Here is a 24,044-nt window from a genome sequence, read left to right as displayed (position 1 = left end):
CTCTCTCCATCTTGGCAGATGTTATCTGATCGACAAAGTTTGTTCCCGAATTATGATTTTGGTCCTGGGTCATTAACAGCATGCTCTGTATTTTTGTCCCTGCAATGAAGGCAGGGCAGCCAGCTATGCCCAAATATTGTGAGCAAATGAAAGAAAATAACCTCTGTTGAACATCTCATGTGACAGGGTGTTCATCAGCACTAGAACGAAGCTTCAGTTTCATGATAATCCACCTTTATCACCAAAGTGATCCTGTGTTGTTGGCAATTGTTAATAATGTTGCTCCTTAGTTACTTGCAGAATCCATTACTGTCAATCTGAATTAGAATACAGATTTTGAGTAATGCTTTTAAACAATCAGTAGCCTATCTTATCAGAAAGTAATAGCCTATTGTTTACCATTGTGCCCTCTCAGCTCAGCAGGCTTACACTTGCCTTCAGTCAAAGGTTGTGGGTCTATGCACCAATTCTCAGCTCGCTTTTATATGATTGGAAAAGTGGATACTCACACAATGAGCTATGATACCCCAATGAACAGAGAGCCCCATTACATTAGAAATGAACAGCACCAGAGGAGAAAGAACCTTGGCCATGAAGGAACTGGGTTGGTGCCATTTTCAGGGGCATCTCATCCAATGCCAGCACCTCATCCTAGGGTTGCTGCCTTCCTGGAGGCAGTCTTCCCAAATCCTAGGAGAATTAAAAACATTTAAAAATTAAAAAGTTGAAATTTAAAGGCCCATGTAAGGGACAAAAGTACTGGGAAGTGAAAGGAATGATCTGACACCAGGCCACAATAATGGACTGAGCATTCATTCTGTTGCTCACTCAACAGGAGGGGAAGAAGACACAATACTGGGTTGATTGGAAAAAGCAGCGATGAGTGGTTTTTGAGTGCCTGGGACTTTGGGAAATTTACTGGAGGGCCCTAAGCAGGCCCAAAACATTGAGTTTTTTTAAATTGATCTGATATTACTCTAGGCTGACGTTAATTTTAAAAGCAGTGGATAGAAAAGTGGAAGATGTGGCTGATGGTGGGATCATGCTAAAGTTGGCAGAGGTTTCAGAGGATAATGTGTTGGATGTGAAGGCTGGCGGGGTGGAAAGTGAGGACCAGAGACACTCTGTCCTTGTTTGGCCTTGGTGGGAGAGGAACTGCTTAGTGAAACAGTGAGGAAACTACTCTACTGGCTATGCCACTGAGTCACTATGAATTCTTTAAATCCATTGGCACTTTAATGAAAATCTTCCATTAATTCCTTTAGGGATTAGGAATCATTAGGCATTAACAACATCTAGATATCAATGAAAAGCAAAAAGATGCCGTGAATCTGAACAAAAGTAGAAACTACTGGAAGAAAAGAAGAAATCTGCAGATACTGTGGACTAGTGCAGTACACAGAAGTGCTGGAGAAACTCAACAGGTCACGCAGCATCCATGGAAAACAAAAGGCATTCAATGTTTGTGCTTGAGCCCTTCCTCAGCTAGGCCAAAAAATTTAGAAATTCAGAGAATAAGTTTGTCAGACCAGGATTGACCTGAAACATTATGTCTTTTACTTTCCTCAGGTGTTGACTGATGTGCCTTTTCAGTAAGTTTTGGTTTTGTTTTTAAATACCAATGGCTTTTTACATCTCACCCTTTCCATTTTGCTCTCTGATTCCAATCAACTATTCCTTACAAAATTTCATCTTTATCCCCACAATGAATCCCATTTGAGTTCTTCCATTGTGGTGGTACACAATCGGCCTACTGCAGGGGGCAACCTCTGTATCTGCAGGAGTGTAAGGGGACAGGACAACACCTGGCCGGCTGTCAATCAGTTGACGTGAATGGATCAGCCCCACCCGGTTGGGTGTCAATCACCCTCCGGGATATAAGCCTGCGCCGGCCTCCCGAGGCCTCACTCAGATATGCTGCAGCCACAGCCAGCCTGGCTCTGTGGAAGTCTTTGTGGATTAAAGCCTGTTGTGCAGTCTTTATCTTTGTGTGTGTCTGATTCTGGCTAACAGTGCACCACAACCATGCACCTCCTCCTCCAAAGTTATTTCATTGGCCAGGAATCTTCCTTCCATTTTCAGAATTCTTGTTCCACCTGGTTACCTTCGCCAGCCAATCTCGACATTTGCATTGAAATTTAGATCACATCAATTTTTTCACCCTCTCACTCATCTTTAATCAGCCTTTCCCTGAAAGTGTACTGATGAAAAATCATCAAAAATTGTGTTTCTTTACTTTTATAAGTAACCTTGATTAGATGGAGATGCTAGATTAGCGTTAGTTTTGCTTTTTTTCTAAATAAGTTGATTAATTAGGGTTTATATATGATAGCCCATCTCACTGACAAAAGACAAAGGAGGAAAAACCCAACACCCAACCCCAACCAACCAATTTTCCCCTGCAACCGCTGCAACCGTGTTTGCCTGTCCCGCATCGGACTTGTCAGCCACAAACGAGCCTGCAGCTGACGTGGACATACCCCTCCATAAATCTTCGTCCACGAAGCCAAGCCAAAGATATATGATAGTCCTAGCCCATTACATTATTTAATATTGTACCAAGTTATGAGCAGATTGCTTATAATGTAATTAATATGATTTTTATTTTTAATTTTAACAATATTAATCAATAATTAATAACAAAAATTGGAAATTGTTAATTAGTGCATTTTACCAGTTATATAATATGTATATTTTATGATATCTTCTTTCTGTTATATTAATACAACATGTATATGAGATTATTCTACTGAACTCAATAAAAATATTTTAAAATGTTATGTTCCCCTTCGTAGCTCCAGTCTGACTTGTTTAATGTTGTTTGCATTAGTAGGTTTTATTTTAGGGATTCATGATTTTTGTTATTCCTTATTTGCAAAAGCCTGGATCACTTTTAAGTGGACATATCTGCATTAGTGATTGACACAAAATGTAGAAACCATTTAATCGAGTCTCAATAGGCTGGAGAAAATGTGGGAATTCATTAATGCTTTTATGCCAATTATCCTGCAAGAATGGCCATCTGTGAATGAACTGTGATAAAAATCTCCATCAGGTTGAAAATAAAGCTAATTCAGCCCAATTTATTTTGACAGATTGAAAAAAAGTATTTGTTCATTGCAGCGTTTGGGGATGGAAATAAACATTGCTCTATATCAATGTGTCAGGACCTTTCAGTAAAGTTACACATAGAGCTAGGTATACCAAGTTTAGAGGTGAAAATAATCTGCTGGTGTATTCTGGTATGACTTACTATTAAGAATGTGGTTAGAACATTCAGTGCACATAAAAATAAATTTACGTTACTTTCGCTCTTGAGCAATCTCTGCACATGCTCCCATTAGTCTTTTTCTAGTTCTTCAAGACACCAGAGTCTGCAAAAGAAACAGTGAAATAGTACTTGCAATAGAGGTATGGGTATAATGGAGAGTAGATATTACAGACTTGCATGGAATTTAAAAACACCAGCACAGATTAGTTTACTCAAATGTTCTATGGCTCAACATGTCTTTTCAATCATAGACCCAAGTTAATGCAATCCCAAATGATGGGATAAAAACTTCCTTATGGTGAAAAGTCCTGACTGGAGTGAGCAGGTGCTATAGAGAGAGTTGTACAGCAAAGTGACAGGCCCCTCTGGCCCATCTTGTCCATGCTGATCAGGTCAACTACCTAAGATAATACCATTTGTGTAAGTTTGGCCCATATCCCTCTAAACCTTTTACCTGTCCAAATGACTTTTAAACACAGTTATTGTCTCCAGTTCAACCACACCCCTCTCAGCTCGTTGCACATGTTTAACACCCTCTGTGCGATCAAGGTATCATCAGGTTCCTTTTAAACCTTTCTTCTCTTACCTTCTTAAATCTATGCCCTCTCGCTTTAGACTGCCTACCCAGGGAAAGGGCTATAACTATTTACCTTATTTATTGCCCTCATGATTTTAATAAACCTCTATAAAGTCCTCCCTCTGCTTCCTACAAACCAGGGAGAAAACTCTCAATCTATCCAAGCTCTCCTTTTAACTCAGGATGGTTGTCCTCGTAACATTCTCATGAATATATGTAATGTACTGAGTTAACACAAAACCTGGGGACGGAAGCAGGTGTGAGGAACTGAAAGGTTGGAAGCATTCCAAAAACATGTCGTATGGACTAAATCTGATCTTTATTTTAGGTCCATGAAGGCACTGCTGCTTCTTTTTCGCACTATCCTTGTTTATTCCTCTCAGACCTCTGCCCTTTAAATGTGTCCGGATGCAGGATGAGGTTGGCTGCCTGTTGATTGGTCAATCACCTCTACTTTACGGATAATGGCTTGGATTTTTGGAAGAAATATCAGCAGTTACTTTGCATATGATGAGGTCTCAAAGTCACTGGGAATTCATGCAATTTCTAACCAACCAATCTCTAAAGATGGATATCCGGTGCAGACTCGAAAGGCCGACATGGCCTGTTTCCGCTCCGTAAATGGTTAATATCAAGTGTCATCCATGAATCAACTTTTAGGAAGCCTTCAGAAATCTGAGTCCTCCAATTTTGTGGAATGAAGGAATAAGGTGAAAGAATTGTGGAAGGATTGGAGTTAAGTGTGGAAGAGAGGGAGAGGAGGGGAGGGTTATTTGAATCTTCCATGCATGGGGGCAGAGTGGCTGGGAAGCTTTATGGTTAGTCAAGTGGCTGCTGTGAATTATCGTTTAGTGTGGATTATGACAAAAGAATGACAAATAGAGTGGAGGTGGACATGCATAAGAAAAAGGAAGCTAAGGGGTCCAAGGAAACGAGGAAGGAGAATGGAATGAATGGGATTGCTCCTCTAGTGGCCACCATGGGCTCAATGGGCCAAATGGCCTACTTTTACGTGCTTACCAGATAAATTTGAAGGTCTCAGAATTTCCACAAAGATTTTTTGTTATTAAGTAGGTCTTGATTTCTTTGAGAATTTCTTCTTGACCTTTGAGATCATAATTCTTTTGCAAGTGGTTGATATTTCTGCATCGCAACATGTGGCCTGTTTTTTTGATGCATGTATTCTAACAGCATTCTTCAAAAGACAATGCAGTTCACTGGAAAGGCTGAACAAAACTCCACACTAGGTATTTCTCTTGATCAGATGTGCAACATTCTACCAGGAAAAAAATTTGGCTGAAAGGAAAAGAGGTTACTGATGGGCAATTGCCCGACTTTAATGTTTTCACATGCAAACAGATGATGGGATCTGGAGAAAAAGGCCATTTTTCGGAGAGGCTTGAATCATAATATCATAGTTGGTGAGCAAATATTTCATCCTCTCCTCACCAAAACCTTTTTCTATAATCAACAGAATGCAGTCAAACACCTCACTGTTTGATTCAACAACCCTTCTGTACTTACTGTCTCTGGCAAAGCCAAGAACAATTGCATTATGTCAATATCATCACATGCAAATTTCTTTCTTGCTGATTTTAATAAATATCTCCACACCTTCAATATCACTATATCAAAACCAAGGAATCAGATGTATAAAAGTGCATTACTTTGTCATATTTCATTAGTACAAACCAAATCATTCTATTTACTAACAAAATTGGCATGACATCAATTTTTTTCCTTGATATACATTTCTCTGGTAAACAGTCTGAAGGATTTAACAGTTGTCCCATCCCTTCAACAAATAAAGGTGATACTACCTCAATGTGGGCTTTCAATACACAGAGAGCACGCGAGTTCGGGACCGAATCCTGGTCTCGGGTATAGTGAGGTTGTGTTTCTACTCGCTGCACTTTGTAATTTTAGTTGATTAATCTGAAGCACCCCCCCAGCTCTCACGCTTGCTTTCCTGCAGTTTCCCAGACAAGGATAAATGAGGAAAGAACAAGCAACTGTGATTCTTCCAGCCTTGAATGAGCAAAAACCCTCAAGCATAATGTTCCAAAAATTCTTCTAAATGGCCACAGTTAATAGGAAAACTTATTCATCTAAACATCAGACAGTTTACCTTTTAAAAGACAACTTCCCATATTTCTAAAACTGCAACTGTGGAGAGGAAGTCTTGGAGAAGCAGGAATGCTCGGTTTCCTGTTTGACACCGTGTTTTCAGAAATTCCATTTCCCTTATTTCCTGTTAGTTGGATGCAAGCATCTCTCCTGGGATAGAATAAATGCAAGTCCATAAGAAGTTCCGAACTGCATTGTTATGCCATGCTATATCTGTCCATTTTTCAGAACAAACGGCAATTCTCAGTTTCAGTGCCGAGTATTCTGCCAGATATACAGAACCATTCCACTCACATTCCTCTTACTTTCTTTTCATGCTGTCAAGGATAATTTGATTGTACTTGTTTTGTAGGATTAGGGAAACCTGTAACCGTGTCACTATGTAGCACATGGAAAATTAAGTGGTGTATTGAAATTGCCAGTGATATTCTCTGACAAGCAGCCAAGTTGAGTGCACAGTAGCACAAAGGAAAATGAACTGGAAAGTCGCATCAAATGGATTGAAAGCAATCGAAAGTTCAAACAAATTCTGAATTTGAAAAAGGCAGTGGAAAGGATACTTGTTCCAAATCTTACATCATAGAGGATACAGCAAGGAATCAGGTCCCTCGGCCCATCAAGTCTGTGTTCACCACAAACCACCTACTTACACTGATCCTGCACACTGGGGGTGATTTACTGTGTCCAATTAACCCACCAGCCTGTAGATCTCTGGGTCATGGGAGGAAACTAGAACACCCAAAGGAAACCCATGTGGTCACGGGGAGAATGTGCAAACTCCATGCAGACGATAAGTGCTGGATCAAGCAGGAAATCCTGTCAGCCAGGCTAGATTTAATGATCTGGGAAGACAAAGGATCAGGTTGATGAAACCTGGCACTCTATCATCAGGAAGAGGAATGAACAACACAATAGCCTTACGTCACTTTGGCCAACAATAGGAGAGAACAGAAAAGTGCTCCTTGAACCCTAGACATGAAAACTGATTAGACTATTAGTAGATGTTATACAATTAACAGTCTATATCATTATTCTATGGAAATCGGCTGCAGGTTAAAATTTCCATCTATATACATATATATATATATATATATCTGTTCATCAAAGATTTAAGGATTTGCACAGATTATAATAAAATAATAAGATTCTCCTTTCTGGGGAGTCTCAGGACTGGAGATGCTTTGCTCCTACTCCAGTTTATTGATTTTGACAAGCCCTCTGTGGATCCAGAGAATTTGCTGCAAAGTGGGCAGATGGTACACAGTGGTTGTTTGGGATGTTTTGTGCTTTGTCTGTTATTTATGCACAGCTTCCAAGTATCTGCATTGTGGATACTTGAGGTGAGTAATGCCTTCTTCATTTTGAGCGGTCACTGGCCATGGATTCCCATGGGCCAGTGAAGGTGACACTTTGAGATCATCCTTGAAGTGATTTTTCCATTCTCTTGGAAATATCTTGCAGTGCCAAATGTTGGAGTAGTGGAGTGTTTGATTCAGGAGTCTGATGCCTGGGAACATGCATAATGTTATCCACTTTCCTGTTATTTCTAAGTTCAATCAGAAGAAGCAACTCTGAAGTTTTGATGAAGAGTCAACACCATGGAAGGAGTGAGAGGTCATGTGATGGAGTAGTGGCTGGTCGGGAAAAATCCAGCCCTCCTCAGACAAAATTTTTTTTTAATTTTTTAAAAAGATTGAAAAACAAGGCAGAAAAGAAAAATACTAAAAAGTCATAAGATAAAAACCACAAGAAGAATTTAAAGATGACACCAAAGAAAGAAAAGTTAACAATAATGACTGAAGAAGAGTTATAAATTCACTAGAAGAAGGCCTTACCGATATCCAGAACCAGGGGACTCTCCCCAAGAAGACGACCCAATCAAAGAAGTCGATATACAGTGACGAGTTGTGCATGCGAGATACACATAATACGTGAGAAGCCGGCAAAGACAGTCGCCAATGGCGAGATACTCCACTGACAGTTGGAGGGACCACAAAGGAGACATCCTCACACGTACATAATAAAAATAATATTGAAATAAATGGTAAAAACGAAAGGTGACAGCGAGACGATGGATCGGCAATTAGAGAAATTATAAAAGAAATATTAATGAAAAAAGGAGCCACATAAAACCAGAAATAGAACTTGAGAAAGAAAATCAAGATGAAGATAAAAGCTTACAAGAAGAAATACAAAGTAAAAATCATAAACAGATGATTGACAAAGAATATTTTGATAATCAAATAAAAATTCTAATGGACACAATAATGACTGAATTCAGTATTATTAAAAATACTATACAAAAAACAGATTCTTCTAGCAAAGAATAGAGAAAACGATGACAGATATGATAAAAAGAACTAATGAGGTGGAAGACAGAGTGACAGGTATGGAAATGGAGGTGACTGAGCTAAGAGAAAAGTTGGAAGATAGAGATAAAAAAATTAAGAAAATACGTGATTTATTAGCCCAAAAAATTGATATAGAAATCTTCAACAGATAAAATAATATAAAAATAGTGGGCATAAAGAAGGCGAAGAAGGAGGAGACATAAAAGGATTTATAAAAAGATGAATCCCACATATCTTGGGAGTGGAAGAACTTCAAGAAGAAATAAAAACTGAAAGAGCCCATAGAACTTTGGCACCAAAGCCACAACCAAGTATGAAACCACGCTCCATACTAATAAAACTATTATGATATACAACGAAGGAGAAAATATTAGAACTGGCAAGAAAAAAAGTGAAAGAAAATAAAGCACCACTAGAACATAAGGGGAAAAATATATTTTTTTATCCAGACATTAGTTTTGAACTTTTAAAGAAACAATAAGAGTTTAATTCAGCAAAAAATATACTATGGAAAAAAGGTTATAATTTTGTGTTGCGACATCCAGCAGTCTTGAAGGTATTTATCCCTGGTGGACAAAATACATTGTTTTCAGACCCAGAGAAACTCATCACTTTGCAAACCACCTACTGAATAAGCAACAAGAAGAGGAATAAAGGAAATATTAAAATAATGCATAATAATTAGTTAGAATGTTAATAATTTGAATACAGACATTTAAGGTTTTTTTTTAAAGGCTTTATTATATTTTAAGAACAATATAAAGTATTTTCTCTGGGGGAGGGCTGGGAAAAGGAAAGGGATAAAATCTACCCATGCGAAATCAGTTGACATTTGCGGTTAATATCGCAACCCAAATAGGAAAGGGAGTTGTGGTTGTCTTGTGAGGTGGCAAAGACAACTCAATAAAAGGGGAATTAATGTTGTGTTTTTTAATAGTATTGTTTGATTTAATTATGGTTTTTGTTAATTTCTTATTAGTTGTGTTGTCACATATAGTAAAGAATAAGAACAATTTAAAGTCTGATTTTAAAAGAGAGAGATGGAGAGGTTGAAAAGGTGGAAGAGAACTCAGAAAAGATGATTAAGATGAGTATGTTGAACAATATGATTATTAATATTAATGGAATCCAAAATCAAATTAAGAGAAAAAACTTACTGACATTACTTAAAAAAGACAAAATAGATATAGCATTTATACAAGAATCACATTTAACTGAATTAGAACACTGCAAGTTAAAGAGAGACTGGGTCGGTCATGTAGTGGCATCATCATACAACTCAAAATCCAGGGGAGTTGCTATATTAGCTAATAAAAATCTACCAATTAAGATAAATGAAGTAATAACAGACCCAGCAGTAATGATGAAATGCCAGATTTATTCAGAATTTTTGAACTTGTGAATATCTATCCACCTAATAAAGATGACCAGGAATTTATGCAAAACATCTTTTTAAAAATAGCAGACACACAGGGACACATTTTACGAGGGGGAGATTTTGACCAGGAAGACAAATATAAACAATAAAGCAGCCAAATTTACATTAAACTCAATGATTGACATATGGAGAAAACAATACCCAAAAGAAAGAGATTATTCATATTACTCAAACAGACACAAAACCTATTCTAGGATTGATATGTTTTTGTTGTCAGCCCAGATTCAGGGAAGAGTTCGAAAAACCAAATATAAGGCAAAGCTATTATCTGATCACTCATCCTTATTAATGACAATTGATTCAGAGAATATTCCACTGAAAACACAGAGCTGGAGGCTAAACCCTACACTGTTAAAAAGACAAGATTTTCGGGAAAGCATTGAACAACAAATCAAAATATATTTCAAATCAAATACAAATTCCAAATTCGATAACAGATAAATTTATATTATGGGATGCAATGAAAGCGTTTATTAGAGGACAAATAATTAGTTATACGACTAAGATTAAAAAAGAATATAATCGGAAAATAGAACAGTTGGAAAAAGAGATAGTAATTATAGAAAAAGATTTAATGAGAAGGGAAGATACAGGGAAAAAGAGAGAATTAGCAGAAAAAAAGTTAAAATATGATACATTACAAACATATAAAGTAGAGAAAAACATTATGAAAACAAAGCAAAGATGTTATGAATTAGGAGAGAAAACCCAGAAAATATTGGCTTGGCAGCTAAAAACAGAACAAGCAAAAAGAACTATCTTTGCAACAAGGATAAAGGATAAACAGATTTCATATAACCCAATGGAGATTAATGAAAATGTTTAAAAATTCTATAAACAATTATATCAAACCGAAAATTCAGGGAAAAACAACAGAATAGATGAATTTTTATCAAACATTGAATTACCCCAATTACAAGTGGAAGATCAAAATAAATAACTAAAACTCCTGACAATTGCAGAAATACAGGATACATTAATGGCATTACTGAATAATAAAACGCCAGCTGAAGATGGATTCCCTCTAGAGTTTTATAAAAAATTTAGTAGTCTATTAATACCTCCCTTTTTAGAAGTAATGAAACAGGTAGAAGAGACCCAGAATTTACCAGACTCATGTAAAACAGCAATAATTTAGTAATTCCAAAAACAGAAAAGACCAATATCTTTGCTAGATACAGATTATAAATTAATTGCAAAAATACTAGCGAATAGATTGACAGATTATATATCGAAATTAGTAAAACTAGACCAGACAGGATTTGTTAAAAATAGAAGAGTGGCAGATAATGTCTGTAAATTTATTAATTTAATCCACACAGGACAAATAAATAAGACACCGAGAAAGCTTTCAATAGGGTGGAATAGAATTATCTGTTTAAAATACTACAAAAATTCAAATGACCCCAAAAAATTTATTAATTGGATTAGAGCATTATATAATGGACCTTTAGCAAATGTAATTACAAATGGGTATGTTTCACATTACTTTAAATAGAATAGGTCAACCAGACAGGGATGTCCACTATCACTTTCTCTGTTTGCTTTGGCCATAGAACCATCAACAGAACTGATAAGAAGGGAACCTAAGATAAAGGGAATAAAAGTAAAAGATGAAGAATTTAAAATTAGCTTGTTTGCAGATGACATTATAGTATATTTAACAGACCCAAATAAATCAATAAAAAGGCTATATATAAAATTGAAAGAATATGGAGAAATATCAGGATACAAAGATAACATCAATAAAAGTGAAATGATACCAATGAACAACCTCAATTATACAAAACATAAAAAAGGATTCCCTTTCAAATGGCAATCACAGACTATATGTTACCTTGGTATCAGGATAGATAACAATTTAAATTATTTTATAAATTAAACTACCAATCATTAATAAAAAAGTACAAGAAGATTTAGAAAAATGGAAAGATTTACCATTAACTTTAATAGGAAGAGTAAACTGCATCAAAATGAATATCTTTCCACAGATACAATATCTATTTCAAACATTACCGATCCCCTTGACAAAATAATTTTTTATGAAACTGAACAAATTAATAAGAAAGTTTTTATGGAAGGGTAAAAAAATCAAGAGTGGCTTTAGAAAAATTTACACGGATGTATAAACAAGGAGGACTACAATTACCAAATTTCAAAAATTATTATAGAGCAGCACAATTAAGATACCTATCAGAATTTTATCAGATGGGAGAAAAACCAGATTGGCTCAAATTAGGAGAAAAAGTCCCGGAAAATGTACCCTGTACTTGATAAATGGGATGAAAAACTGGTACAACACAACAACTTACCAATATCCTAAATATCATATACTAAAAACATGGAAGAAAATACATCTGGAGCGAAAGATGATAAATTATCAAATACCAAAAATGCTACTAACACAAAACCCATTAATTCCTTTTACAATAGACAATTTATTTTTTAAAGAATGGGCAAGAAAAGGAATTAAAAGAATAAAAGATTGCTTTTTGGGAAATAATTTATTAACACTTGAACAGTCAAAAGACAAATACGTAATATCACATTGTACGATATTTTCATACTATCAGTTGAAAACATATTTAAAAGAAAATTTGGGAACAAGCTCAAGATTACCTGAAGATAGCTGCTATGAATACTTAATTACAGGCACAGCGATATTAAAATAATTTATTACAAATATGTACAGAAAATTGCAATACAAGGAAAATGATGAAACAATGTACAAACCTAAACAAGGTTGGGAAAAAGATTTAAATATATGAATAAAGAATGAAACATGGGAAGAACTATGCACAGAAACCATGAATAATACATTAAATACTTAATTTCGTATGATACAATACAATTGGCTTCATAGATTATATTTGACACCATAAAAGTTGAAAGAATGGAATCCAACAATGTCAAACAGATGTTTTGGTTGTCAACAAGAAATTGGAACAATGTTACACGCAATTTGGACATGTACAAAAGTAAAAATTTTTGGGAAGATTTAAACTGTTAAACAACATAAAAGACAAAGAATTAGGCCTAAAATTAGACTGGACTAAAAAAAGATTTATTATGATTGCACTTGCAGCGGCAAAACAATGCACAACTTGGAAAATGGAAGCAACGTTAAAAATACAACAATGGTACATAGAAATGAACAAGTGTATTCCATTAGAAAAAAATACCTACATTCTAAAAGACAAATATGCTTTATTTGAGCAAATTTGGAAACCATACATAAAGTATACTAGAAACCACCAATTTCAGACCTCCACCTCTTAAAATGATAAACTCTAAATACGAAAATACTTAAATATAGAATTTAGGATGACATGATTTCTTTTTTCTTTTTCTTTTGTAATCTTTTATTGCTTATTTATTTTTCTTATTTTTCTACTTTCTTTAACTTTTGATTTATGTTATAGAGGGTGGGGAGGGTGGGGGGAAAAGGGGAAAAATGTCACTGTGCATATTTTAATGATGAATGTTTGTACATACACACATATATATATGTATATATATATATATATATATTTATATATATATAGTTATTGAAGTAGTTCACAGTGAAATATTAAATAAATAAAAGAAACACCATGGAAGGAGTGAACACATATAGCCTCTCAGAATGGTAGTCAGGGTGCGAATCATAAGTCATAGGAGCAAAATAGGCTATTCAGCCCATCAAGTCTGCCCTGCCCATTCTTCCACTATTTCACACAAATCTTCATGAAGTGTGCGATGATACAGCAAACAGACTGCACTTGGGAGAAGTAAACCTTGGCTTTGATGGTTGCAGAGTTCTTCTAGTGATTGTCCTATTATGGGAGAGCAACAAGATAATTTGCTCTTTTGTTCACACTTCTGATAACCTTGACTTGCATTTAGTGCCCTGAGAGAGGAACGGGCTCATATAGATTGAGCATGATGTATACAGGCTCACTCGGTGTTACCCTGGCAAATTTCCCCAAGGATGATCCTGCTCCTAACCAGAAATGAATTAGAAGAGCAACTAATCGATCTGTTTCAACTCATGAACCAATTTATAATGTGGGCTCTTTATCATCAGGAGCATCTCACCATATCCATAATGTCGTATCTTGGCTGAGGAGACTGACAGGGCAATTGCTGATGTGAGGACGAAGAGTGGTGGGAAACAAGCAATGTAAATTAGGAACTGAGAGAAGCTTAAGGATGGCCAAAATGTGGATGCAATGGCACAATAGAGAGGGAAAGGACCTCTAGTCTACGTGACAAGCTCTGGGTACTGTCTGCTGCTTATTTGGTTACGTGGCAGTAACAATGCTGTGCAGTTTTTGATCTTTGTGGATGTAGTTGTGATGGGAAAGAAGATAAAGTTAACAAGGAGGGTCATCCCTTGGACACGATGGCACAGCATGTGGAAAATAATTATTGACCTGGATTAAAAATTGACAATTTTGATTGCTTATTCCATTATGAATGCTATTTTAGGTGGTGTTGTGTGGTACAGCTGATTATATCAAAGCTGCAACTGGAATTTTTCAAGGTTCAAGATCCGTTTTATTGTCACGCAATAATACATAAAAATGTAATACACCGAGTGTAAAAGTCAAATTTTGTGACCAATTTTTAGGGTAAATTTGGGGGGCGGGGCGGCAATGTCGACTATTATACTCATACTACTTACGACCACGGTAAGTACCTGCTGTCGGGAGCTCGGGTTGGTGGGCGGGTGGGTCCAGGTGTGAAGTGCCAGTCGATGAAGTAGATAAAGACGATGTGGTCAAACAATAATCATGGCTTTTATTAGTAGAAACTCATGGCTCAATAATGAAAGACAATAGGTGCATATACAGTTATATCCAAGGGCAGAGTCTTTAACAGTAGAGATAATGCGCAGCCAATGTTAGTACAGCAAGGTTCGCCAGAGGGGAGACAGGCAGCCTGGCAGACATTCACCACAGGGTGGTAAATCCATGTTCAGGGCCTCTGCAGCTCAGATGGGCAGGCGGACAGAATTGGGTGTTAAGTCCAGATTTGGCCTGTCAGGAGTTTGGATGGGCGGGTGGCTGGGGACAAAAATGGAGGGGGGGGGGAGGGCGGGCTCAACTTTTACATGTGATACATGGAAGATATCAGATTTTGGGGCCAAAAGTCGGGGTGTGTACTTCGACATGGTATCGACTATTCAACATATATATTCGGTAATGATATACTTCAAATTTTGTCTGCCTTGAGGCAAAGGAAGGGTTGCCACGATCAATGCCTGGTGCCACAAACAATAAGAGAAAGAAAAGTAGAAGAGGGTCCCTTCAGAGACATGAGTTTCTGTGGTTTTTCCTCCAATGCTCCCATAGCCTTTGTAGCTGCACAGACTCCTGTTCAAACCATCAGCAACCTGAGCTTCAGATTCAAACCTCCAACATGATCAGGTAGCCTTCAGCACCTGAGGCCATTCGGGAGCCCTCCTTGCTCTTAGCATCCTCATGAATCCCGCTCCAATACTAGGTTCCCATGAGCCAGTTTCCAGTAGCCCGTGTAAGTCCCCAACTGCAAGTTCCCTACAGCCTGCGTGATTCCCTCAGCCGCTGAGCCCCTTTCTGGTCCACTGCCATGGTCACTGTCCTGTAGAGTCATCTCCTCTATTTCTCCTTCTTAATGAGGGGTGTCCTACTTCTAGTGCCCTGGAGTCTGCTGCTCCCTGGAGTCTGCAACCCCTCTTGTGCACAGATTTCCCTGTTGCACGATTTTACTTACAAACACCATTGACTTTTTTAATAGGCCTTTTAAAGCCTGGACGAAAGCGGTTGAACCCTTTGGAGCAGCACTGTGTCGCCGCTTTCTGCTCTCCTGGGTCTGCACCATGTACAGGGTACGAAACATAATTGTGAAACTTGGCAGGGCTCATTGAAGTGGATTTTGGTTTCAGACATAAGTAGAGGCAAAGGATTCCATAGCAAAGAAAATCAGGAGAAACTGGCTGGCGATTAACCACTATCTGTTTCTCTGCATTGAACAATCTCAAAAATATATTCAGCTATCACTCCAGATCAAATCATATATTGCAAATCAATTCTTTTCAGAGGTTAACTCAAAAGGTATTCTATCTTCTACTGCCTGCTGTGTTACCCTGCATTAATAAACAAATCTTAGTAATCACAGTTTTCATTTGAGTTCAGTTTTTTTATGTCCATTTTGTTGATGATTGAATGTTTTCTTTCTCAGTGGCTAAATAGCCAAATTTGAGTTTCTCTACCTGTCTAATTTGTATCACTAAAAGTTACAAAAGGCCAGATTCATTAGAAATACTGATTAAATGTCAAAAGGGGAAAGTTCTGACACTCCCTCCCACCCAATCCTCATTATAATGAAAAACAATGCAGTGGGCACCAGAGCTGTGAAAATACAATCATAACGAGTTTCATTTTATATTATGTACAAATGCACAAAATTATTCTTTGCTGCAACTGAACGGGTACTTCATAAAACAAATAACTAAAAACAATTACAATAATATACTTGATTGAATTAAAAAGACAATAAATACAAACAAAACTAGACATAATAAAAACTGACTTAGCAATATTTCAGGCAATCCTTTTACGATGTCATAGGAGATTCATTTTCATATTCATCATCATATTATTACAGAATGCAGTGGTCCCAGATATCCAATAGTGATGTGCTGCCAATCCTAACTTCCTAATTCATGCCCCTTATGTTTGTAGCTCTACCAAGGTCGCCTGGTGTCATGACATTCCTCACTTTCCTAAGCACAGGAACAATCTCCAGCAGGCATGAAATGACAGCTCCCTTTTAAACACTCTACAAAATGGGTTCAAATTAACCTAAGGTGCAGTACCTCTGCCTAAATAGCTCTCATGGATAAATCGATTCTTGTGCTTATTTTGTAGCCCACTTGACAATAACATTGAAGAGGTTGGAGTGGGGTAACTTAATATATACTTGCCCACCACTCTTGCAATAAAGAAAAGTTCTGAGATTAAATGCACACATTTATATTTTCTCATGGCCTACAATGAGACTCTTCAGCCCACTGAATCGATTTTCATCATCATATTTAATATTCTGGCTGGCTTGCAGAACAATCCCATCAATCCCTTTCCCTCACATATTTCCATGTAGCCATTTCTCTTTCACACCTCCATTAACTTCACCCTGACTCTCCTGCCACCCAGTGGGATTTTACAATCAATGTACCAACCAAGCACATCTTTGGGGTGTGGGAAGAAAATGGAGTGCCCGGAGCAATCTGTGTGTTCATAGGGAAAACATGCAAACAGATAACACTGGAGGTCTGGATCAGACCCAGGAGCCCACTAAATATTGTCCAGGCATCAACCATAGGGGTGGAGGCCAATCACCTTAACGCCAGGACATCACTGTGTGAGTTCCTCAGTGCAGCCACTTTCAAACACTTTAGCAGCGACCTCCCCTCCAATATCAGATCAAAAGTGAGATGCTCACTGGTGTGGGAGTGTTCGGTTCCACCTGCATGTTGTCAGATACAGAAGTTGGCTCTTCCTGCATGCATCAAGACCTGAATGACATTCTGGCAACTATGATTTATACCACACAAGCACTAAGCCATGATGATCTTCATCAAGGGAGAGTCAAATTAACTTGCCATTCAAGGACACGATCATTTCTAAATCCCCCAATACAAATATCTGGAGAATAATTAATAAATGGAAACTTAACTGGGTCAGAATAAATATCATGGCCACAGGAGCAGATGAGAGGTCTAACAGTGACTGACTTCCTGACATCCCAAACCTATTCTACCAGCTGCAAGGGAGAGGGCTAGGAGTAGGATGGGGTATTTTTTCACTGGTGCAGCAGTGATAGAAACACTAAAGAAGTCTGACACCACCCAGGTCAAACAGTCTGCTTATCTGACACCACAATTCATCATTGCCAGCACACAAAGGCATGGTCTGAAGTTGAAATGGATCATCGCCCAAGGCTTTGCCTCATGGCTACAACTTCCAAATCTGGAAGGGCAGGACTGCAGGTATACGGTACCACAGCCTCCTGTTCCCCTTTCAGAAGCTCATAATCCTAATGTGCAAATATTATCACCATTCCTCCATCACACTCAGATGAATTCCTGGAAACAGTCACCTAGCCTACACCACAGGGATTAGAGTGGCTCTGACATATTCTCCAACACAATTGGGAATGGGCAATCAATTCTGTCCTTGGCAGCAATGCCCACAATCTTAGAGGAAATAAAAGCCCCCTTAAATAACTAGCTCAGGTTGACAGGGAAGCATTGCAGCTGGTGACAGGCTCAGGACTTGTCTGTCAAACCAGAGCACCATACCATTGGGTTGGCTTGGCTGGGGAAGATGAGTGCCGAGCAGATTGCCTCGAGTGACCATTACTTTGTCAGGCGTGCCCCTGTGGTGCACATTAGCTGGAGCGTTATTGCAGCAGATGGTACCACACAGTGTGTGGCTCTCAGTGGACTTGGAGCCGAGAATCTCGAAAGCTTTGCCAGGAAGTTCACATATGGTTGTAGATTTCTTGGCATGTGTAGCCAATCATGCTTTGCAAGCTGTTGATCACCTTAGCACCCCTGCTTACTTTTAAACACATCCCTTCATCAGCCTGTGCCTATCTGTGGGTACATTTCTGGTGAGGTTATAGATCTACAAGAGCCATGCAACTTAAACAAAAGAAACCCTGTTACTGCTTCTGGGAACCTCTCTACTGCAGGTCAACAATTCCTTTTAATAAGTTCTATGACCACTCGTCAGCCATAATAATTGATGGATCCCACTCTTACAAGTGGTTAATAGATCAACATAAATACCATGGCCACAGGAGCAGATGAGAGCTCCCGCAGCAAGTAACTCATCTCCTGACTCCCCAAACACATTCTGCCTGCTGGAAGTGACAAGTCCGAAGTAGGATGGGGTATTTTTCACTGAAGCAGCAATGATGGGATCTCTAAAGAAGTCTGACACCATCCTGGTCAAACAGCTTGCTTGTGTGGCACCCCAACATGTCAACTCTCTCCATCACCTGCAGTGATGTGAATGATCTTTTTGTTGCAATGCATTAATTCCCAACACATTTCCCCATTACTTAAACTTCTAAACCTGCAAGTTAAGGTTTTATTTGCAAATAAAAAAAATTTTAAACTCAAGATATTGAAAATCTGAAGTAAAAACAGAAAATGCAGCAGTTCAGACAACTTCCTTGGAAGGAGAAGCAGGGCTACTGTGCCAGGACGAGAGTCCTGATGAAGGGTCTCAGCCTGAGCTCTTTCTCTTTCCATAGATGTTGCCCGACCTGCTGAGTGTTTCAGTCATTTTATACCCAGTATGATTGTTGTTGCCACCCCTCAGTACGCAGCCTGGCTCCAGTCTCATTACTGGCTTAAGCAATGGCGACCTGATCCCAGCGAAGGGCCTTCCTCAGATGTTTGCACATGTAAACTTATCCAGCCTGGTTCTCCCAAGGAATCCAAGATCTACATTAGCTCTTATGTCAAGTTGAAGACAGAAGACACAACATCAGTGAGAAAACTAAAGTTAATGAAACTCTAGAGACAGAACGGCTCAACCATGTAGAAAAAGGCATTGTGATCTACTCATTATATATATAACCTTCTACAGACAGCCAGCAATGAGAAACAGATGCAAGTGCCTGCCTGCTTTTTGCTGATATATTGTCAAAGGACTCAGGCACCAAACGTGGGTTATATATCCTTTCCTCCCGTGGACACTATGGGACTTGCTGAGTTTCTCCAGCACTTTGTGCATTTACTGCAATCACAGCATCTGCACTCTCTTCTTTCATGAGAAATAGATTACATGGTGTTAATACAAAGAACATATCTAAAATTGATAATAGTAAAAGGGAACCCTTTGGAAGCATTTAAACAAGTGGTTCTCAAACTTTTTCTTTCCACCCACATACCACCTTAAGCAATCCCTTACTAATCACAGAGCACCTATGACAGAGGGAATACTTAAAGTGGTGAATGGAAAGAAAAGGTTGAGAAACACAGGTTTAAACCAAATAAATGCAGAGGCCAAATTTATCTCTGCCTGCCAAAAAAGAACTAAAAATTACCTCTTAATCTTACTGCCTTCTTCTGGGTTTTGATTCTAGGCATGTGAAAGGCACATCTACCATAAGTTTCCTGGGTCCTTTGATATCATCCATTGCAAATACAGTTCTAACTGAAGGCCTGCACTGTGGATGTGTCATCTATCTGTGCTTCAGTTTAATTTCTTCCACCCCTTGTTTGCACAATTAAATCTAACCACACTAATGTATTGATATTTTTAACACCACAAAAAGTACATAAAATGAAATTGGGCTTATCAGATAAATTTTTTCGACGTGGTGAAGAAATAGGAACCTTTTTGCATTCTTCTTGGTCATGTTCTAAAGTTAAAGTGTTTTGGACGGATTTAGGAAAGTTTTTGGAACAGATTAGTCGGGATGTTATAACCATAACCATATAACCACTTACGGAGCGGAAACAGGCCATGTTGGCTTTTCGTTATTCCACAAAAATCTGGATTTATTTTTGTTGGGGAATATAGAAAGGACAAGACCTAAATTAAAACTATAATTTTATCAAGTTAAATTTATTAAAATAGGTTTGGTGGTGGCAAGGAAGTGTATTGGAGTGACTTGGAAATCACTGGGTATAGAGAGAAGGCATTTGGAAATTCAAAGTTTTATACCTTTGGATAAAATGACATATAATTTTAGAAATAAATATTCTACTTATGTACAAATATGGAGCCCGTATATGCAAAGTTTAGGGTTAAATATGTAAGAATGTACTTCCTGCCTCTTAAAGCCTGTAATAATCTTCCCTAAAGTTGCTTAATATAAATACTTTGTAAGATCCCAGTGTGTGAGCTAATCCTTTGAGCAATCCAGATTGATATTACTTTTTCTTTACGTTTTTCTTACTCCATAATTATTTTAGATAACTATATATTGTATCTATTGTCATAATTATCTTTATGGAGGTTGGGGGTAAAAAGGAGGGGTGGGTGTGTCAGGGGGAGGGGTTAATATCATGTAACCACTGTAATTTCCAAACAAGTATTGACTCTATAATTATAATTACATGGTTGAAAACTTTAAATAAAATACTTTAAAAAATTAATGTACTGAGTACAGTGGTATGATGGTGCAGCTGTAGAACAGCTCCAGTGACCTGAGTTCAATCCTGCTGTCTGTGTGGAGTTTGAATGTTCTTTCTGTGCCTGTGCGTGTTTCCCATTAGGGCTGCACTTTTCTCCCACATCCCAAAGATGTATGCAATGATTTGTTAATTGGCCACTTCAAAATGGCTCTTGTATTAAGATGAGTGGCAGAATTTTGGAGAGTTCTCGAGTCATACAGCCCTGCAACTCAACTTGCACACACCGACCAAAATGTCCCACTCACACTAGTACCACATGCCAGCGTTTGTCCCATATTCCTCTAAACATCTTATCCATGTATCCCTCCATTTTTTTTTAACCATTGCAATAATACCCTGCCTCCTCTGGCAGCCCATTTCATACACCTGTAACACCACTTTCAAAGTACTATTGACCTGTAATCCCAGATCCTTCTGAACCAAAACACTCCACAGACCCCACTGTGTAGGTCCTACCCATGTTAGATCTCCCAAAATGCCGCAGCTCACATTTTTCTGCCCAACTGATCAAAATCCTGTTTCATCATTTGGTAATAATCTTCTTTATCAACAATACAGGACACTTTAACATCATTTGCAAACCTCATTATACCTCAGAACACTTTCATGTAAATTATTGATACAAATGACAAACAGCAATGGGCCCAGCGCTGAACCCTGTGGCACACCACTAAAGGTTTAAAAGTTCTTTTCAATGTCATGTGATAATACAATAAAAATGTAATATACATGATATATTTCATGTTTTGTCTGCTGTAAGGCAAAGTCACCATGAGCATTGCCTGCTTCCCCTAACAACAGGAGAAAAAGAAGCACTGGGTGTCCCTCAGTTCGCCTCCAGAGCTCCCACAGCCTCTGCAGCCACATAGACTCCAGTTCAAACCATCAGCAATACAAGCTCCAGATTGAAACCTCTGATACGATCAGGAAACCTTCAATGCCCAATGTCCTTCAGGACCCCTTCTTGCCCTTAGCACTCTCTTGGATCCTGGTTCTGATACCTGGTTTCCACGAAACAGTCTCCAGCAGCCCACAGCCTGTGCATGTTCTTTGACCACAAATCGCCAACAATCTGCAGCTTGTGTGGGTCCTTCAAATGGGGAGCCCTTCGCTGGTCCGCGACCGTGGTCACAATCTTATAGGGTCATCTCCACCTTTCTGCTGTTCCCCCAGAGTCTGCAACCCCTCATGGTATGCTGCCCAGCACAGGTACCGCCATCTTGCGCACAGACCCCGTGGTTGCTGGATTTTTTAAAATCACTGATGGCTCCTTTAACAGGCTGTTTAAAGCCTGTATGAAGCTGTCAGCATTAGGTCAGGCGTTAGGTTGCTCCCCAACGTCTGCACCAATGGTGTTGCCGCTATAGCAAGCAGCCTTCCACCATCACCCTTTGCTTTAGTCCAAGAATTAAATATCTGTTCAATCTATTATCTCACCTTGGATCCCATGTGAGTGAACCTTCCAGAGCAACCTACCATGTGGAACCACTTAGAACAATAGTACATTACAACAGAGAAATAGGCCCATTTGGCCCTTCTAGTCTGTACCAAACCATTTTTTTGGCCCAGTCCAAAAGACATGCTCACAGTATGTAGCCCTATATACCTCTCCCATCTATGTACCTGTCCAAATTCTTCTTCTTAACTTCAGATGGCAGCTCGTTCCACACTCCCACCACTCTGCGTGCAGAAGTTCCCCCTCATGTTTCCCCTAAACTTTTCCCCTTTCACCCTTAACCCATGTCCTCTGGTTTGTATCTCTCAGTGGAAAAAGCCTACTTATGTTTACTCTCTCTATCCCCCTCCTTATTCCACTTCACATTCTCCTCTGAGATTGCGATTTGAGTGCAGAACAGCCAAGCACCCAAGTTAGCCAACCTGAGCAGTCTTGAAGTGCAATTAGGAGATCCACGAGATAAGTGGGGGGCTAGTCCATTAAGGGCTTTGCAGACAAACACGAGAACTTTAAAATCAGTTCTGAACTGTACTGGCAGCCCATGGAGGGAGGCCAGAATAGGGGTGATATGTTCCCTCTTCTTGGCACCTGCCAGGAGTCTTGCTTCAGCATTCTGCACCAGTAGCAGTCGAGATAATGACGACTAACCAATTCCCGTATATAGAGAGTTAGAATAGTCTAAATGGGAGAATATAAGGGCATGGATAACTTTCTTAAGGTCTTTAAATGAAAGGAAAATTTTGATTTTGGCAATGGTGTGAAGCTGGAAAAAGCTAGCTTTTACTACTGCATGAACTTGTTTGTTGAACTTGAAGGTGGAAAAATCAAATATCACACCAAAGGATTTGATGTGGGCTTTAATGAGGGTGGATAAGTTACCAAGACTATTGGAGATAATTTTGGTAGAATTAAGGGAACCAAATAGGATAACTTCAAATTTGCCCTCGTTTAGCTGTAAAGAAGTTTTGAGCCATCCAACATGACTCCTGAGGATTCTTAAGATGGTCAAACTGCAGGAGAAATTGCTGGTGTCCTTTTATCATTATTCCATCGAGAGTGTGCTGGCGTACTGCATTCCGATGTGGTCTGCCAACTGTTCGGCAACTGACAAAAGGGACCTTCAGAGGGTCATCAGTACGGCCCAGAGGATTATCGGCTGCGCACTGCCTTCTTTGGAGGAATTATACAGAACTCGCTGTCTCAGTAGAGCAGCCAAAATCCTGAAGGACCTTTATCACCCTGGTCAACATCTGTTTGACCTGCTGCCCTGCTGTCAATGGTTTAGGTCCATTAAATCATTGATAGACATAAAAACAGTTTTTACCCCAAAGCTAAACATGAACTAAATACCACCAAACATTGAATATTGCATTGTTTTATATGTTGTTGTTTTTATATTTTATTGATGTATGTGTGCACCATCAAGATGTGCACTCAATTTAATTCTACCTGTGCAATGACACTGAAGGTTATCTATCTATCTTTCTATGTCCTCTAGTCAGTTAGTGCCCTGCACTGCCTGCCTACACCCTTTCCCTCTCCTGACTGTCACCCATCTACCCTTCTCCTGCCTCCTGAGTGTGATAGTGTCCCTGTAACCCCTGTCTATCACCCCCTCTGCCTCCCGAATGATCAGAGTTCA

The 24,044-nt window shown here is 38.7% G+C and overlaps 1 long non-coding RNA gene across 1 annotated transcript in view; it reads right to left on the bottom strand.

The window, feature by feature from the left end:
• Positions 1-2,733: 2,733 nt before the first annotated feature.
• Positions 2,734-24,044, bottom strand: part of LOC138737618 (uncharacterized) — a 37,221-nt gene continuing 15,910 nt past the window's right edge. Inside the window, exons 2-3 of the long non-coding RNA XR_011341071.1 lie at positions 5,977-6,125; positions 2,734-3,374 (exon numbers count right to left, since the gene is read on the bottom strand). This is a non-coding gene — a long non-coding RNA (uncharacterized lncRNA). The remainder of the gene's footprint in view (positions 3,375-5,976; positions 6,126-24,044) is intronic.

The sequence above is a fragment of the Narcine bancroftii genome, chromosome 6, assembly GCF_036971445.1.
Source record: "Narcine bancroftii isolate sNarBan1 chromosome 6, sNarBan1.hap1, whole genome shotgun sequence".
NCBI classification, from domain to species: domain Eukaryota; kingdom Metazoa; phylum Chordata; class Chondrichthyes; order Torpediniformes; family Narcinidae; genus Narcine; species Narcine bancroftii.
The sequence above is the reverse complement of the archived record's forward strand: the minus strand, read 5'-3'. Positions and strand labels throughout refer to the sequence as shown.